We start from the raw sequence: 17,644 nt of genomic DNA on the forward strand, positions 1-17,644 counted from the left end.
GAGGGTTCAAATTATATGTGAGGTACTGCGTTCAAAATTTGCCAGGTGCCTGTTGCTATTTAAATTTTAGTCCGGGTAGTACTGAGTACATGTGGACCGTACGTCAAGACTGTGTTTCAAAATTAACCACTACTTGCCCTTCTAAATTTACTACTTTGGTATCCTCTGCTTCAAAAAATTTCCCCACCACCAAGTGAATTCAAATTCTTCCTTTCTCAAAATTCGATGAACCATGCAAGATAATTGTTTAAACTATTTAGTCTATCTTGAAATTTTTTGTTTTGTTTAATACTGTCACAACCCAATCTTCCCTTTTTGAGAAGTCATGATTGCACCTAATCTCTACGACTAGGTAAGCCTAACATTAGCGGAATAATAAAAATAAAAGTATAAATATAAACAACTAACAGCAACAGATAATAAAATAACTGATAGAAATATCGCTCGGCATATACAATAACCAGTTCTCGAAATATACACAGAATTTCCCCAAGACCCGGAACATCATAAGTCACAAGCTTCTAAGAATTCTATCTGTTTCTATACATCAGTAACTAGAAGAAGTAAAGGAGGGATAACATAAAAGGGATGGAGGGGGACTCCGAGATCTGCACACGCGGGCAGATGTACCTTGAAGTCTCCGGAGCAGCAACAAATACGCAACTAACATCGGGGCTGGTAGGAGGTACCTGGATCTGCACACGAAATATGTGCAGAAGAGTAGCATGAGTACACCACACCTCCCACGACCCGAATTTTTCATCCTCGGGAGTCGTGATGACACCTACTCGTGAAAGCTGGGCAATCCAACGATTAAGATTTCAACCTATTAGCAATCAACCCAAACAGATATAAACAATAACTATAGCTAAACAAATGAACAGCGCGGAAGAGTTATAACAAAACCACATTATCCAATACATGTCTACCCATGAATCTGGTGTCACAATTTTACGAACATCTACGAATTACTACAAACACTAGTCTAAAAAGAAAAGTACAACTGTTCTCGGAATGAAAAGATACAGCAAAAAGTTAAAATAGGGAAGGGGGACTTTAGGCTCTGCGGACGCCAGCAAATCTACCTTGATCTCCCTGGATTGAAGGAAACTACCTTAGCTACTCACCGAGTCCGGTACCGAAATCTCCACAAAAGAGTGCAGAGTGTAGAGTGCAGTATCAGTACAACCGACCCCATGTACTGAGTAAGTGTCGAGCCTAACATCCGCGAAGTAGTGACAAGGCTAGGACACGACAACCATATAAACATGTGCAGTTAAATCATATACAAACAAAATCATAATAACAGAAATCAACAAAATAAGATGGGGAAGGGACATGTTGCGGGGGATATCAGATTCTAACAATAAATCAATAAAGAAGCATCAATAAAGAAGCATAAAGAACATCATATCTATATCAACAAGAATAATGAAATGGTATAATGTGCACAGCATCACCCTTCGTGCTTTTACTCTCGTCATCACCATATGACACAACAGAAATTATACAACAACACCCTTCGTGCATTACCTCATATAATCATGGCACGTTATCACCCTTCATGCATTATTTCTCACAATATCAGCACGGCATCAACCTTCGTACATTAACTCTCAAATCATGGCACGACATCACCCGTTGAGCATTATCACTCATAATATCGGTGCGACATCACCCTTCGTGCATTACATTCACTCGCAATATCACGCACGACATCACTCTTCGTGCTTTACACTCTTCCTCACCCAAACAATAGAAACAAAACGTCCCAGGAAGGGAATCAAGAATATCAACAATAACATCCCGGCAAGGGATTCAGCTATAACCAATCTCGTTTTCAATAATTACTTTACAAAATAAAATTCAACTTGAGTCAATACTCAACAATAGTCAATTACCTAGAAACCTTCATAAGCTTTGTTCAACATCGATAATTATCAATTTAAGCATGGACAGCGCATAATAGAGTCATAACAATCATGGTATAAGACCCATGGGCAGGTTTGACACCAACGTATAGATACTCGTCACCACACCTATACATCGTACTCATATTAACACATAGCAAATAAGACCACAACTCATGTTACCTCAAGCTAAGGTTATGCCAAACACTTATCTCGATTCCACGGACAAGATTAAGCCTCAATTACCGCTTTACCTCTCGGTTCCACTTCCAATTCTCTTATATCTAGTCATAATTTACTTAATAACGTTAATAAATGCTAAATAAACCAATTTTAATGCATGAAAATTGATTTCCCATTGTTTTTCCCAAAAAGTCAAAAATCGACCCTGAATCCTCTTAGTCAAAACTCGAAATTCGAACCAAAACTCGATCGCCCATTCACTCACGAACTCAAATATGCAATTATTTTTGAAATCGGATCTCAAATTGAGGTCCAAATCATCAAAATTTGAAAATCCTAATTTCGACCCAAAAACACCTAATTTCCCATGAAAAACCCTAGATTTTGAAGTGAAATCATATAAAGATGTTATGGATTGAAGAAAATAAGTACAAATCATTTACCTATGATTTGGGGAAGAACTGTCTTCAAGAAAATCGCCTATGGGAGTTCAGGGTTTGAAAAATTGAAAGAATGAGTTGAAATCCCGTCAAAATCCCACTTAACAGGTCGCAGATGTCGCAATTTCCTGGTCGCAATTGCGAACCCTTGGAAAACCTGTTGACTTCGCATTTGCGATAATGGGCCTTCACAATTTCCAGCCCAGTATTTGCATTTGCGATGAGGGCCTGCCCAGGCTTGGTTCCAATTGCAACACTTTGGTCGCATTTCTCAAGCCTGATCACTTCGCAATTGCGAAGCTTGATCTCGCAATTGCGATATTAGAGGCCTGGGCAAAAATACCAGATGCACAGCTGAAATTTTCCTAAGTACAAATCACCCAGTGGCTTATCCAAAACTCACTCAAGCCCTCGGGGCTCCAAACCAAACATGCACACAAGTTTAAAAACATCATACAGACTTGTTTGTGCAATCAAATCATCAAATTAACATCAACAACTACGAATTTAACCTCAAATTCATGAAATTCTTTAAGAACATTGAAATTTCCATTTTCTCAACTAAAGGTCTGATTTATACCAAATCAACTCCGATTCTTACCAAATTTGACATATTCGACTTAATTATTATTTTAAACCTGTATCGGGCTTCGGAACCAAGATACGAGCCCGATACTATCAAGAACACACATCATTTCACTTCTAAAAGCCTTTACATTTTGCAACCAACAATTTTCTTTAAAAATTATTTTCACGGGCTAGGGACCTCGGAATTCGATTCCGGGCGTACGCCCAAGTCCCATATTTTACTACGGACCCTACGGGATCGTAAAATTATGGGTCCAAGTCCGTTTACCAAACATTAATCAATTTTAAAGGTCAAAATCAATCTGTTTCTTAAATTTCACATTAAAGCTTTCTAGAAACACGCTCGGATTATGCATGCAAATCGATGTAAGACAAAAAGAGATTTTCAATGCCTCGGAACATAGTTTTGACTTCTAAAACAAGAGATGACCTTTAGGGTTATCACAACAACGATACTCAATAAGTGCCAAGCCTAACCTCGGTCGAGTAGTGACGAGGTCAGGTCAGGGCCCCCGTGGTATATAATAAATAAAGCAGAAGAATATAGCAATATAATAAGAGACTGGAATTTAACAAAGAGGAAAAACACAACAGCATAACAGTAAATTACACAAGGATAAAACAGTAGAGGGTCTCCCCAGATTTTTTCTCGTTGTCCAAAGTAAATATGCAAGGATAACTCTCGAGGTACCGCCTCATAGTCTCAAAAGTAAATGTGTAGGGAGATCGCCCGAGGTACCGCCTTGTAGTCTCAAAAATAAAGGTGCAGGGGGATCTCTCGAGGAACTGCCTCGTAGTCCCAAAAGTAAACACATAGCTCAAACCGATAAATACAATAATTAACATCAAGAATTCTACAGTTAAGACTAATACAGATCAAGGAAAAAAGGAAATCAACTAGGCATGTTGCACAGAGTTCAAATAAGCAGTTAAAGCACTTAGACATGCTATATTAATTAAACAGGATAAGTACACATGTTGGCATAACTCAACTAAGATGAAAATAGGTTACTACTCAGTAAAATCGGATTTTACAAAGAATAGCCCGTGTACGCACTCGTGACCTCAAGTACACGGTGCTCACATAACACAACAGTACCAAATCCTAAGGGGAGTTCCCCCACGCAAGGTTAGACAAGACACTTACCTCGAACCAAGCTCAATTAATTAGTAAGAATGTCCTTTCCTCGATTATCCGACTACGAATGGCCCAAATCTAGCCAAACACAATTATATATTATAAATACAACTATAATAGGCGAATCTAATAAATAAAATTAAGACTTTAACGAGAATGTCGAAAATCGCCCTAAAAAGTCGACCCGGGCCGACGTCTCGAAATCGGGTAAAAGTCACAAAACATGAACACTCATTCACTCACGAGTTCACTCTTACCAATATTATCCAAATTCAATATCAAAATCCGAATAAAAACTTGAAAACTTAGTTGAAGAACTTTCCAACTTTTTCCAAAGTTCTCGACCCAAATCCTCAATTAAATGATGAAATCAACTATATATTAGTGGCATATAGCCATAAATGAGTTAAGAATCGTTACCCAAAAGCTTTATCTAAAAAAAACCTTGAATTATCGCCTCAATCCGATCTCTCAAAGTCCCAAAATTGAAAATGAGATAAAACCCCCGAACTTGATTCTTTTCTGCCTAGCGATTTCGCTTCTGCGGGCTTCCAGTCGCCCCTGCAATGCCTCACATGCGGAAATACCATCGTAGGTGCGGAACTGACTTAAGAGACCTGGGTCCGCTTCTGCGATGAGGTGGTTGCACCTGCATGTGTGAACCTGCGGACAATGGTCCGCTTTTGCGAGAACCTTCCCCAGCTTGACCTTCACTTATCCGATCACCTTTCCGCAAGAGCGGCTCCGCTTCTATGGTCCCTATGTCGCACTTGCGACCACTAGCTTCTTAAACCTAGGCCGCATCTACGATCTCCTTTCTGCACGTGTGTATCTGCACCTGCTACAAACCCCACCCAGGTGCGATGACATCAGAAGTTGAAAAACTTCAACAGTTACACAAGTTCAAATTTCGATCCGTTAAGCACCCGAAACTCACCCGAGGCCCCAGGGACATCAACCAAACATACCAACATGTTAGAAAATACCATACGAACTTAGCCGAGCCCTCAAACTTCTACAAGTGATGCCGAAACCTATTAAACCATGTCCGGTTGACCTCAAATTTTGCACACAACTCATATTCAACTTTAAGGACCTACTCCAACTTTCGGGATCGAAATCCGGCCTAGATATCAAAAAGTCCACTTCCGGTCAAAATCTCCATACATTCAACTTTCGCCATTTCAGGCCTAAATCAACTACGGACCGCCAATTCACAGTTCAGACACACTCCTAAGTCTAAAATCACCCAACGGAGCTAACGAATCCCATGAAACTCCATTCCAGAGTCGTCTTCACAAAATCCCGACTATGGTCAAAATTCTAGAACTTAAGCTTTTGTTTTAGGGACTAAGTGTCACAAATCACTCCGAAACCACAACCAAAACCTCCCCGACAAGACACATAAGCAGAAAAAGATATGATGGAAGCAGTAAATAGGGGATCGGGGCTAATATATTCAAAATGAGCAGCCGGGTCATTGTATCCTCCCCCTCTTAAAATAATCATTCGCCCTCAAATGAGTGTAGAGACATACCTGAAGTGGTAAAAAGTTGAGGATAACGGTTGCACATATGATGCTCGGTCTCCTAAGTCGCCTCCTCGACCGGCTGACCTCTCCACTTAACCTTCACTAAAGCAATGTTCTTTGACCTCAACTTTCAAACCTGCCTACCCAAAATAGCCAACATCTCCTTAATATAAGATAAATCCTTGTCCAACTGTACTAGGCAAAAATCCAACACATGAGACAGATCGCCATGATACTTCCGGAGCATAGAAACATGAAATACTGGACGGACTCTGTCACACCTCCTTTTTCACCTACACCCCGTACGGGCACAAATGAGTTTTTCCACTTAAAGGACAATCGGAACGGGATTTAATATTATTATTCAAAGTCGCCACTTAGGAGATTAATGGTGTCCCAAGTCACCGGTTTGATCCCGAACCGAGGAAAAATATGACTCTGTATTACAGTCCGCGAACCAGAAATCCGGATAAGAAATTCTGTTAACTCGGGAGAAGGTGTTAGGCATTCCCGGGTTCCGTGGTTCTAGCTCGGTCGCTTAATTATTGTATCTGATTTTAATACATGCTAGCTTATGTGCCTTTTATTTACAAACCGCTTTTATCATTATTTTAAAAGAATTGAAACGTCGCGAAAATGCATCTCGAACCGCGTAGCAATCAATGCACCCATGGTTGTTAACACATTTGGACTCCGTTGAGATTTGGATTTGGGTCGCATCAATGCGCACCCGAGTTTAAGAAGGTAATTTTATTAAAATCGTGCCTAAAGAGTCTAACACATATTATTATTTTGGGGAAAGCCGTGAAATTCGCTAAACGGTCCTCCCGAATTCTACGTATTTCATTATAACTAATTATTGAGGGCCCCGCAATTTATGTGTTTTGTTCAGCGAGGCTCGTCTCATTTTGTTTTAAAAAGGCAGACCCTAAAGCTATTAGAATTTCTATTTTTTATTGGTCTCTACTAATCAAGAAAAGGTCCTAACCAATTATTAGTATTAATAAAACAACATTTGAAAGTGTAACACCGGCCGAAATTTCCCACAGCCACGGACATTGGTCCTAAAGTTAGCCCAAATCAATCAAGCCCAAACTCTCGTGAATGGGCTCCACTCTTCTGACAGAAGAAATGAATATGCACTTACCTAGATCAATTAGATATTGATTCTCAAATCGTTCAAGGGAGTAATTATGTCGTCCTGATTTTAAAAATGAACAAATGTACTAATAAATTTACTCACGCTGGCCATTACAAGACAAATGTCATATATCCTAATTTGTGTTGCTTTTAAACCAATTGATGAACCAACTGACGAGAAAACAATTAAGACTAAAGTGAACTATTAACTCTGACTATTGACTCATAATTGTCAAAGCCACTGCATTACGAAATTATTTAGAACGCATGTTTAGCAATTAGAATAGAACTCAACGTGACAACATACCAGTTCCAGCTTCACCGCAAACTTGAACTGTTTATGATTTTGCATTTTTAAATAGAAAATCGCTAAGCTAAACAAGCTAAATCTAAGTAACTACAAATCAACAGTCCAGCGATCTCAATAACACAGTTTTGCCAGTTCAGTTATACATCCAAATTGATTGTATCGTACAACAACCAAATCACATAAAACTTTTAAAATATAATGAGATTCACAAACTACATAGCTATAGCTGAAGCTCCAGTTTTCATTTCATTTTCCAGCAAGTGATCTACATAGTACTGAGTTTCAGGGTGAGTACCTGTTTTATGAAGTGGAATAGAGGAATGGTCAGTCAGCAGTAACTCAAATGCAGCAAACTAATGGATGATCAACCAAACACAAATGCACAGCCCAGAAAAATGAAATCACAGCCCAGAGTGAACTCGAAACCAGATTAAAATGAGATATCGACCACAAATCAACTGAATGCACCCAAATAAATCGAAACTGAGCTTGAATTAACCCAAATTGAACTAATAGATCTCAGAAGAAATTCAACACATTAGAATCAAGCTATGAGACCAAGAGCAACTATTGAAATTTCAAGATTGAGCCAAGGCTCAATGTAACAGTACTCTTGCTGATGATTTATTTTACTGTAGTTTTCTTTTGACACTAAGAACTTAGGAGAAAATTTGAATCTGAAGTTTTAGTTTCAGATCTGGACTGGGGACGTTTTTTTGGAATATTAAGGCTAAAAAAAATCCATCTTCAGGCATTTAGGCATGCTTTTTATAGGCAGAGCTGAGGGCAGCCCTCATTCTCTGTTTACAAATCAGTCCCTTATCTATTTATTCAATTAGTCCCTTATTTTCTAACTTGTTACCCAAGTAATCCCACTAAACTTATTGAAATCTACACTAAAGTACCACTCTAGAAGGCCTTAGAAGATTCTAGTTTCAACTACCATGTGCTGCCCAATCCTAAATGTCTAAACTACCCATGAACTTAAGCTAAAACTACAGCTATAACCAAGACAGCTTCTTAAGCTCTGAATATACCCCAATTTAAACTCTTGTTGAATCTATCGATTGAACTCAGAATTAATGACCATACTAACTACCAAACGATGACTAATTAAACTGAAACTGAACTAATTAGTAATTAACTAAAGGAACAACAGAAATTAATTTAAGCAAAACTTAGTAACACTAATTAACAAATTATAAATCGAACTAAAATCAGGAATTGGAACATATTCAAACAAACAACTAGACTTAATCAAATCAGGACACAAGATTAGAGCAATATTGACAAAAATTAAAATGCAAATTAACTAGACATTAACCAAGGAATTCACACATGCAGAAAACTAGAAAAGGAAAAAGAAATTGAAGATAAAAGAAAATACCACTAAGAACTCACTGATAACAAAGAACTCCGGCCAGCGGTTGCTTATCCAAATCCCCCGAAATTTCTGACCCGTAACATCCCTAACCATGTGTTTTCATAAGAAAACACCTGGTTAGGGTTGTTAGGGTCCGAAATCTTGGAGATTTTGCCTTAGGGTTTTGGTCGGAAACCTTCGATTTGATATTCGAGCTGTTCCAGGTAGATTCGAGAGACAGGGCCATGGGGGTTGGGTAGAGGAGGCTCAGGCGGTCACATGATGTTAATTTGGTGGTGATTGGGTTACTTTGGGTTTTGGCCGGAGAATCTTTGATCGAAGATTCGACGAGCTAGGGCTGGATTTGAAGGAAACGGGTGGTGGATTCATGACGAGGGCGAGGAGGAGGTCTCGTGGTGTTATTTTGGTGGTCGATGGCATAAGTGGCGTTTGCCGGCGGTGGGGTTCCGATGAAGGATATGGGGGGCGGCTGGGTTTTAGGGTTAGAGATGGACAAGGGGGGTCTGAGAGACGAGATAGGGGGGCGTGAACGTTCGGACATATATATATAAAACATCCTAAGACGATCTCATCCGTTTGATCAAGAAACAACGGCTGAGATGGACTTCCTGAAAACGACGTCATTTGGACTTTTAGAAGATTTGAACCTGGTCTGTGTTGGATTGGGCTTGGGTCGTGGAAAGGAAGAAAAATGTTGTGCCTGGGTGAATCAATTGGGCATGGCCCAAATTATGGGCAACCCTCTCTCTATTCTTTTGTTTTCTTTTTCTTTTCTTTTCATTTGTTTCTTTTATCTATATTTTTTGTATATTTTTGTATTTTTCTGATTTTATTGAATTGCAACAATTAAAGTAAAGTCCTAATATATCTCACTAATTGATTTCTAAAATTATTTTAAAAACTATTTCGGGACGAATTCACAATTAAACAATTAAAAATTCAAAAGTGAACTATTTTTGTTATTTTCTTCATATTTTGTTCTAAAACAAATTAACCCCTGATTAATACTAAATATATTAAATTAAATCCTAAATGCAAATGCATATTTTGTATTTTCATATGAATTAAAATGCACAGACACAATGCAACAATTAACAGAAAATGACACCAAAATTCACAAAAATTGTAAAATAATAAAGAAATTGTTTTGTTTGAATTTCTTGGAATAATTTGATTTGGGAAAAAATCACGTGCTCACAACTGCTCCTCTTTGCTCGGAACCATGAAAAGTTTTCGGGCAAAGATAAGTGAGCAAATTTGAGAGATTTTTGCCCGTTTGAATATTACGTGTGAGGCATTTTTGAAAGAGTTGACCGCACCCTGCTTCGGAGGTTGCCTACATATCCTGGGCTAAACAAGAATCAGGTCAGTGTAGTTCAGGAGTGTCTGGTAGCTGGGACTACCAAGAGCTATGATTTCACTGCGATTGTTGTTGCTACTGCTTGCTGACCTTCCTTATTACACCATGGCAAAATAAATGAAGTTAAACTAAACTATGACCTACGAATTACAAAATCCTATCTAAATTCTTCAAACTTGTTGTTGTACTTCCTTGTTGCTTTGTTATCTTGTGTTTTCTTGGTAAAATACCTTGTTGCCATTGCGAACTACAAACTGAGGTGTTGTTCCTTTCTTCAAATTGCTGAACTTGAATGTATTCCCTTATTGTACGGGTGGGCTCCCGATTACTGAAACTTGAACTGTATGTCTCTGTTCTCCAGGCGGACTCCTGAGTTCTGAATCTTGAACTTGAATGTATTCCTCTGTTATCCAGGTGGGCTCCTGATTGATGAACTTAAACTTGAATGTATTCCTCTGTTATCTAGGCGGGCTCCTGACTGCTGAACTTGAACTTGAATGTATTCCTCTGTTATCCAAGCGGGCTCCTGACTTCAAATAGACAAAACAAAGAAACTTTTCTGCCCCAGTTTGGTGGCTGGGGCCTGGTGTGATTGTAAAACTAAACCATATTACCAAGTATTACTAAGGATTTGAAAGCTAGGTCCCATTATTCAGGGGGATCCTGACAACTCTTAACTAAATGACGGATTAAAATCTAAGTTATATCTTCTACAGGTGTGACTTATGCTAAATCTTGCTATCTAAGAGGATCTTTAAACTACTCCCCATTATCCAGGAGGGTCCTGAAAATCGAAGGTCAAAATTATCTTAAGGGTGATAACTTTCACGTCTGAATTACACTACCCTACAACCGAGTTTACACTAAATGTGGTTATCTAATTGAAATCTTAAAGCTATGTCCCATTATTCAGGAGGGTCCTGGAAACTCCTAATCCTTTCTCGATCATGCCAACTTCTAATCTAGCTTATATTCTTTTGGGATACATTTATGCTAGATTATGCTATTTCTGAACTTTAAACTAGGTCCCATTTTCTAGGAGGGTCCTGAAAATTTAAAACTAAATCCCATTATCCAGGAGGGTCATGAAACTTTAAAACTAAATCCCATTATCCATGAGAGTCCTGAAAATTTAAAACTAAATCCCATTATCCAGGAGGGTCCTGAAAATTTAAAACTAAATCCCATTATCCAGGAGGGTCCTGAAAATCAAAAAGCAAACCTTTTGGTGACTGCCTTTACCCACAGAGAGTTCCTCTGAAACAAACGAACTTTTTCTGCCCCTGTTTTAATCAAAGAAAAATTTGTCAGTTCAAAAATGGTGGTTAGCTGGCGGCATTCTTGTTGGAGATCTTTCTGCTGCATTGTTTTGTTCCGACTGGCTTCCCGAACTGGCCCTGAACCGCTTTGACTTTCTGACTAATCTTCGAACCCCTGACTCTAACAAACCGAGTGTTCTGTACCCATGTTGTTGTTTCACACCTCTGACCCTTTTTTGAACCTTTGTACTTCCCCCGATATTTCCCAATCATTCCACCGATGACATTTCCGGTGATTCCCTGTATTCCACCTTTCATCATATTGTTTTTGACATTCTCTTACCACATCGCGCTTTACACTTTCTGGAATTTGGTATTGAGTTTTGAAATCCCTTTCCACTTGCTTTGAACAAAACTAACATTGAAACATTTTAGACAGATAAAACCCCCAAAGAAAATGAAATGCCATGAGTTTACGAGTTAAGGATAAGATGAATCCAAAACTGGATGACTACTAAAAAGAAAAGGGAAAGAAACTTATCTGACCGGAACAACCGGTACCAATCGTCATGACATGCATTTCGGACTAATCGGCCCAATCTGTCCAAATAACCAACTCCTGGTCGCCACCCTTTGTTGCCCCAGAATTTCCATGTTACTTTATCCAAACCATAGCCTTGTTCATCCTGTTGTTCCTCGAAATAATTTTCCACCAACAGACCTTTCTCCATCAATCATTTCTCAACTCACTTTCGCCTTAAGGTGCCCGCAAGGGTTTTCACCAATAAGACTCTCTCATTTTATTCTTTCTCTCAACTCCCGTCGCTTTACGGTGCCTGTGGAGGTTTTCACCAATAAGACTCTCTCATTTTTATCTTTTTGCTTTTCTTGCTTGAACTAGAGTGTTGCCCCAGACATGAATTAGATTTACCTGCTTGACTTGGATTTTTCAAAAATTGATCAGAAGGTCTTTCTTTGGACCATAATGTGTGTTTTGGACAGGGCTAGCAGGAAAAGGTGTGAAGGCATCAAAATAATTTCATAATGGGTTAAAATTAAAACTTTCGAAATCAGATTTCTCACAACAACCACGACTTCTGCCCCAGTTTCTTGCTTGGGGACTTTTGAATTTTATTTTGGTATGACTGAACCTCAGAGAGGCTGCCTACGTACCCTTTCGGGATCAAGTCAAACGTAGTTCATGTCATAGAGACTACGTTGTTGTTTTTCTTTTCTGCTCTTCTTTTCCTTTCTTTTCTTCATTTTCTATTCTTTTCCCTTTCTCTTCTTTCTTCTTTTCACCTTCAATTTCCTCTTCTTTTCTTTTCCTTCTTTTCTTCCTTCTTCCTTTTTTTTCCCACTTTCTTTTTTTTCATTTTCTTTTCTTCCGCACTCGCATTTCTTAATGGTGCCATGGATTCCAAAAGAGGGATATGAAAGAGAATAAATAAGGCTCAAAGGGGATGTCAAGGGGTAAAAGTGTTTAGATAGCAGAATAAAACGCCTTCGTCATTTCAATCTTTAAAATATGCCAAATACAAACAAGTACAATCAAAATAAAGAAATCATATATAGTATCTCTTGACCGCATCGGAATTGATGGCCATTTCTACACATTTTCCTTCTATGTCCGTCAAGTATAGTGCACTATTAGACAACACTCTGGTTACGACAAATGGTCCTTGCCAATTTGGAGCAAACTTTCCTTTTGCTTCTGCCCAATGGGGCAAAATACGTCTCAACACTAACTGTCCGACTTCAAACTTCCTCGGACGCACTTTCTTATTGTACGCTCTTGCCATTCTTTGCTGGTACAGCTAACCACGACACACGGATGCCAATCTTTGTTTGTCAATCAAACTCAACTTCTCCAGGCGGCTTTTCACCCATTCATCATCATTGATCTCAACCTCTATTATGATTCGGAGAGACGAGATTTCCACTTCTGCGGATATCACTGCTTCCGTGCCATACACCAAAGAGTAAGGAGTTGCCCCCACCGAGGTACGAACAGTGGTGCGGTATCCCAACAATGCAAAAGGCATCTTTTCATGCTACTGTCTAGATCCTTCCACCATTTTCCGGAGTATTTTCTTTATATTCTTATTGGCCGCCTCAACTGCACCATTTGCCTTAGGGCGGTATGGGGTAGAATGACGATGAGTAATCTTGAACTGCTCACATGTCTCCTTCATCAAATGACTGTTGAGATTAGCTCCATTATCTGTGATAATCATCTTCAGTATCCCAAACCGACAAATAATGTTCGAATACACAAAATCCACCACAGCTTTCTTAGTCACAGACTTGAACGTCTTAGCTTCCACCTATTTGGTAAAATAATCTATAGCTACCAGAATAAACCTGTGCCCATTTGACGCTGCTGGATCAATTGGCCCAATAACATCCATGCCCCAGGCAATAAAAGGCCATGGTGCGGACATCGTATGTACTTCTAATGGCAGAGAATAAATCAAGTCTCCATGCACTTGGCACTGATGACATCTACGTACGAAACTGATACAATCTCGCTCCATAGTAAGCCAATAGTAACCTGCCCGTAGGATCTTCTTTGCCAAAACATATCCACTCATATGCGGTCCACAGACTCCTGAATGTACCTCAGTCATGATAGATGTGGCCTGCCTCGCATCCATGCACCTCAACAACCCGAGGTCTAGAGTTCTTTTGTACAACACTCCTCCACTAAGGAAAAACCCGCTAGCCAACCGTCGAATTGTTTGTTTCTGATCACCTGTGGCCTGTATCGGATACACACCCATCGTTATATATTCCTTGATGTCATGAAACCACGGCTCACCGTCCAGTTCCTCTTCCACCACATTACAATAAGCATGTTGGTCGCGGACCAGAATCTGCAAAGGGTCCATGTAAGCCTTATCCGGATGGTGTAACATCGATGTCAGAGTAGCCAACGCATCGGCCACTTCATTATGAATCCTTGGAATGTGCTTGAATTCTATTGACTGAAACCGCTGACAAAGCTCGTGCAAACATTGTCGGTACGGTATAAGCTTTAAGTCCCGTGTTTCCCATTTTCCTTGAATTTGGTGTACCAGTAGGTCCGAGTCACCCATGACCAAGACTTCCTGGACACCCATATCTAAAGCTAATCTCAACCCCAAGATACATGCCTCGTATTCTGCCATGTTGTTCGTACAATAAAACGAAGTTGAGCTGTAACAGGGTAATGTTGCCCTGTTTCAGAAATAAGCACCGCTTCTATTCCCACGCCTTTCATGTTTGCGGCCCCATCAAAGAAAAGTTTCCATCCTGGCTTCTCAACTTGTTCCAACTCTTCAACATGCATCACCTCTTCATCAGGGAAATAAGTCTTCAAAGGTTCATAATTTTCATCAACCGAATTCTTGGCCAGATGGTCCGCCAAGGCCTGTGCTTTCATCGCAGTCCGAGTCACGTAGACAATGTCAAACTCTTTGAGCAGGATCTGCCACTTTGCAAGCCCCCCTGTGGGCATAGGCTTCTGAAAGATATACTTTAACGGGTCCAAACGAGATATGAGGTAAGTAGTATAAGATGACAAATAGTGTTTCAGCTTCTGTGCCACCCAAGTTAGGGCACAACATGTCCTTTCAAGATGAGTATAACCTCGTAGGGTGTGAACTTCTTGCTGAGGTAATAGATGGCCTGCTCCTTCCTTCCAGTGATATCATGTTGACCCAATACACAGCCGAACGAATTGTCCAGTACTGTTAAATATAGAATCAAAGGTCGCCCTGGTTCTGGCGGAACCAACACGGGTGGATTTGACAAATACCTCTTTATCTTATCAAACGCCTCCTAACATTCGTTTGTCCACTTGACCGCAGCGTCTTTCTTTAATAGCTTAAAGATAGGCTCACAAGTTGTCGTGAGCTGAGCTATGAGCCTGCTGATATAATTCAATCTTCCCAGCAAACTCATCACCTCGGTCTTGTTCCTCGGAGGTGGCAATTCGTGGATGGCCTTGATTTTTGATGGATCCAGTTCAATACCTCGGCGGCTGACTACGAACCCCAATAACTTTCCAAACGGCACCCGAACGCACATTTTGTAGGATTAAGTTTGAGATTGTACCTGCGAAGCCTTTGGAAGAACTTTCTCAGATCCCTGACATGGTCAGATTGCTGTCTAGACTTTACAATCACATCGTCCACATACACCTCGATTTCCTTGTGTATCATATCATGGAATATTGTTGTCATTGCCCTCATGTAAGTTGCACCAACATTTTTCAAACCAAACGGCATGACCCGATAGCAATATGTTCCCCATGGCGTGACGAATGCTGTCTTTTCTGCATCTTCCTCGTCCATTAAAATCTGATGATAACCCGCGTAACAATCCACAAAAGAACCAATCTCATGTTTGGCACAATTATCAATCAATATGTGGATATTCGGCAGCGAAAAATCGTCTTTTGGACTTGCCTTGTTAAGATCCCGGTAATCGACACACACCCTGGTCTTGCCATCTTTCTTCGGCACAGGCACAACATTAGCTAACCAGGTGGGATACCGTGTAACCCGAATGACTTTTGCATCGAACTGCTTGGTGATCTCTTCTTTGATCTTTACACTTTTGTCTGTTTTGAATTTTCTCAGCTTCTGCTTGACAGGAGGGAGTGCCGGATCAGTGGGTAACTTGTGAACCACTAAATCGGTACTTAGACCTGGCATATCATCATACGACCATGCAAAAATATCCTTGTACTCGAACAATGCTTTGATTATCCCCTCCTTGAGCTGTGGCTCTAGATGAACACATATTTTAGTTTCACAAACATTGTCTGGGTCCCCTAGATTAACAGCTTCTGTGTCATTTAGGTTAGGTTTGAGTTTTTCTTCAAAGTGACTTAATTCTTTACTAACTTCCTCATAGGCCTTGCCATCATCATATTCCACCTCATCATGATACTCGATTTCTTGCACTATTATTTCTGAATTAGATTGGCTTTTAAAACTGGGCCAAAGATTCCTCATGCATGTCATGTCATCGATATCAGCATAAAGAGAACTGTACAGAAAAGAAAAGAAAAAGAAATGGAAACAAAATTAGGAATTAAGAAAGAAAAGGAATTGCATTTCATTGAATGTAAAGATAATAGGGTTTTAACTCATCCAAACGGGCGGAACATAGCAACTGAATTACAAACCCTGGAATAATCCAGGTGAACAAAATGAAAACAAAACCCACTGCCGCGACTCCCTCCGAGATGGAAGAGGAGTGGCTTCCCAGTTGTTGACATTAGCACGTGGTCCGTTGTACTGTATATCTGCTTTGCTCGACCCTTCCCCTGCCCCAACCATGTTCACCTCAGCAAATACCTTCTCAAGCCTCTCTCCAAGTTCCTATCCGCACCAATTAGTAGACCCGACACCTTTGCCAATAATTGCTTCCTGATACTTGGTCTGACGAAGGACCTGGACAGACATGGAATTGGTTTGGGAAGAACCCAGCCTCTTTTCTTCATCTTGCGGGTTCATCTTACATCCGCCGCCGTAGGCTTGAAACCCAGCCCAAAGGTATCCAGATTCTTGGGCAAATAAACTGGCTGAACAATACCTTGCAAATCACCACCCAACCCTTTGCCTGGTACAAACCTGTTTTTCAACATTTCAGAGGCTACCATGACAGTTGCAGCTGTTATTCTGGGGACTGGGACGCTTTTACCTTCAGGAACCTTTTCTACCGAGACTATATCGAAAACCTGGTAAAACCACGGCCCCTTATCATCATCAGTCTCTATGAAGGGTACGATGGCATCACTTGCAATGCTCATGTTGTCTTCCCCATGTACTACGATCTCTTGTCTATTCCACTCGAATTTGACCATCTGATGAAGTGTATAAGGCACCGCTTTGACAGCGTGAATCCATGGTCGCCCCAACAGAAGATTATAAGACACCGCCACGTCTAACACCTGAAACTCCATGGTGAACTCGACTGGACCAATTGTTAATTCAAGTATGATGTCACCCACTGTATCTGTACCACCACCATCAAACGCCCGAACGCAGATGCTATTCTTATGAATTCTATCATCATCAACCTTCAGCTTGTTCAATGTAGACAAAGGACATATATTGGCACTGGACCCATTATCAATCAGTACTCGAGTGACTACCGAGTCTTCACATTTCACGGTCAAATAAAGAGCTCTATTATGTTCTGTACCCTCCATGGGCAATTCATCATCAGAAAATGTCACTCTATTTACCTCAAAGATTTTGTTCATGATTTTCTCCAAATGATTCACTGAAATTTTATCGGGGACATGAGCTTCGTTCAATATCTTCATCATAGCCCGTCGATGTTCATCCGAATGGATAAGCAATGAAAGCAACGAGATTTGGGTTGGCGTTTTCCTTAGCTTCTCA

This window comes from Nicotiana sylvestris, chromosome 11, assembly GCF_000393655.2.
Source record: "Nicotiana sylvestris chromosome 11, ASM39365v2, whole genome shotgun sequence".
NCBI classification, from domain to species: Eukaryota; Viridiplantae; Streptophyta; class Magnoliopsida; order Solanales; family Solanaceae; genus Nicotiana; species Nicotiana sylvestris.